The 3052-nt window shown below is 39.2% G+C and overlaps 1 long non-coding RNA gene across 1 annotated transcript; it reads right to left on the bottom strand.

Annotated features, from left to right (window-relative positions):
* Positions 1-1664: 1664 nt before the first annotated feature.
* Positions 1665-3052, bottom strand: LOC141576564 (uncharacterized). The gene is made up of 2 exons (XR_012504975.1): positions 2785-3052; positions 1665-2099 (listed from the first exon to the last, which is right to left on the bottom strand). It is a non-coding gene; the product is annotated as an uncharacterized LOC141576564 (long non-coding RNA).

Here is a 3052-nt window from a genome sequence, read left to right as displayed (position 1 = left end):
CTCTTCTAAATTTTGTCAGTGAGAAGTGGCATCACAAAACGTGTCTCTCAGGAGGGAAGAAGGGGTTCCTGAGGCAGTTACAGATATGAATGGCAGAGCTGGCTACCTAGAAAACTGCTCACTTTTGTGGCCAAAACAAGGAAGTTTGTGAGGACTGCCTACATATTCTTATAAATTGCAGCAACTTTCTACAGATTTGTCGAGAACATCTGTCTTCGTTCTGCGGGCTACTCTGACGTTTGCTATTCTTAGAATATATGGAGAGGCTTCTGAATTCTAAAAGAAACCTTGATTCTATATCTGTATTTCTATCTAGAACTACGTCTGTATCCATATTTATCTACATATCTCATGGTTACACATGAGTTATATTTCACATTAAAACAAGTTGAAATGTTTGGAGGATGCTGTTAATACTGTGTTGTATATTTGAAATTTGCTAGGAGAGCGTATCTTAAAGTTCTCATCACAAGAAAAAAATCTGTAACTATGTGAGGTGATGGATGGTAACAAAACGAACTGTGGTAATCATCCAGCAATATATACATATATCAAATCATTCTGCTATGCACCTTAAATTTATAGTGTTATATACCAATTATATCTGGATAAAACTAGAAAAAAGTGAGAAAATACTACCATGATTTTTCTAACACCCAACCATCTTAATTCATTTTGATCACCTTGTTCCACATGGTGGGCACTTGTAAAATATTGTCACTTCCCAAAATACAAAGTACTCTGAAACTCATTAATTTAAACCACAAAGGTATATAATCTGGTCTTAGAAAACCACCATGAGAAAGAACATCTACTCTAACTTTTAAAAAGTTATTTCTGTTGTGAGACTATATAGCTCAGAGAGATGCATTTTGGAAGTCTTTTTTATATTAACAGTGGCAAGGGCTATTACTGCAGGCAGGGGCTGTTACTGTAGGACAACTGAAACAGCAGGAATCAAATCTTCACTCAGTGCTTGATATGCAAGCCAGGTACACGGTGCAAGGTTATGTAGGTGTTCTTTCTGGCTTCTGAAAACTATTTCAAAGGTTGTTCTCTCTTGCTGGTATGTTACAGCTTGAGAATCTGCTGTCTTAGTACTTTTCACACCAAACAAAGCCAACATTACAAGGAATGGAACACAACTTTCATCAATAGTTAGGATGAGTTTAAATTCTAATCTACTAGGCATTTGCTATACACACACACACACAAACACATACATATAATAGGTTACCATTGAAAATAGAATAATTGGTTCCTTTTTCACTCATTTTAGACTTTCAAACAGTAATTAATAAAGACATAGTTGTAAGATCATTAAACAAGATTACAAACCAAAGAGCCTGAGAGTTAAGGCTATTTAATAAATAAAAATACACAACAGGAGTTGAAATAAAAATTCAACTCAAAAGATATGTAATCTCAGATACTTTCATTTTATAAAACGAATTAATCAAGTTGATGTCCTTTTTTAATACTGTGGGACTACATTTCCTGCTTTATTACAGCCCTGGGAATGAGAATCTTAAAGCTTTCATTAACTTCTAGTAGAAAATACATTCAATCAAAAATTTGTATGTTTCTATGTGATACATATGGTGACATTCTAAAAATTTTACTGATCAAATACCAAAGTTGTATATGAATATATTTAACATACATGCATAAAATCTCAAAATACTTTATTCATTTCAGGTTAGAAAGATGGGAGGATACAAGGGAAAAAAGTATTTGAATTCTGAATATCAGAAGTAGTTACTAGTAATCATTTTTAAGATTCTATTTTAGTAACACAAACATTTGCTTTAGAGCCTTTTCGGTTATATTTAAAAATTCTAATCCCATTTAATTTTTATTATAAAGCCCCTTGAATTATAACCAAAACTAGCAACCCATTTCAATTCACGCTCCCTTCCCAAACTTCTCAGATGAGGAAACAAAAATAATTAACAGAACCCACTAGCATTTACTTCCGGGATAACTTGAGTTTTTTTTTTCTTTTGAAATGTATTTTTCACGAGTTTTACAAAGCCTTGTGAAGTGGCTGTCATTTGAACTGTTTCTTTATCCTTCGGTATCAGTGCCCGGAGAGAGAGCTTCAAAAATAATAGAAAATAAAAGATTCAGCAAAGATTTGATATTTTTAAATACTCTGTCAGTTCTATCAAGGCTACAAATTATAGTTCCAATAACCAATCACTGTCTTCTACTCTCATAAATGTCCTCAAATATTGAGATACTGAACATAAATTTAAAATTTCCAGTTGTATTTTAAATTTTTTTCGTCTTTAGTTTTTATGGACTGTGCCATCCTTTTGCTGTCTTGTGTGGCAGCTAGCTACATTTTAGGATTTTGTAATTATTTGTTGAAATTATATATACATATATTTCATGAAAAGAGACATGTTCCATCATCAATAGCGCTTATAAAGAACGTGCTACGTTTCAGTGACGAAACAATGGTAAATATATTGTAACGTTGTGCTATGTCTTCACCCTCAATTTGATAAATTTATCTCAGGGAATGAGCACCTGAGAGCGCCTGAGGGTCCCGCTGTGTTGGGGCGTGTCTCACCGGGGACGCCCCTCTTTCCAGCCTCCTACCTCCTTTCCAGTCACCACCTCGAGGACAGCCTTCTGGGCCCTTCTCTGTCTCCGGCACCAGACAGCCAGCTCTTTCGTGCCAAGCGGCCCTGAGCTCCCGGCCTCGGCGGGACGACCCCGCGCGCGGAGGCCGCCCACCCGGCTGGTCACGGGCGCCCGTGGGTCCCCCGCACTCACCTCGCCCGGCTCTGTCTCCACCGTGACCCGACCCAGGGGAGCTGGCTGAGTCTCAGGGTGAAAACGCCAGCGCAGCGAGGCGGCCTGCCTTCTTCCAGAAAGTACGTTACGGTAGCCGTCCCACGACAAACGGACGACAACCTTGGACGCCGCGGAAGCCCCCAAGGCCCTTCCGGAGCCGCCCGGCCCCGCCCCCACACAGCGGCTCTAAGGGAGCCGCCCGGCCCCGGCCCCGCCCCCTCCTCCTCCCCAACAGCCATGCGTGAGC

This window comes from Camelus bactrianus, unplaced genomic scaffold, assembly GCF_048773025.1.
Source record: "Camelus bactrianus isolate YW-2024 breed Bactrian camel unplaced genomic scaffold, ASM4877302v1 HiC_scaffold_12, whole genome shotgun sequence".
Classification (NCBI taxonomy): Eukaryota; Metazoa; Chordata; class Mammalia; order Artiodactyla; family Camelidae; genus Camelus; species Camelus bactrianus.
Note: the sequence above shows the minus strand (reverse complement) of the source record. Positions and strands in the feature narration are given on the sequence as shown.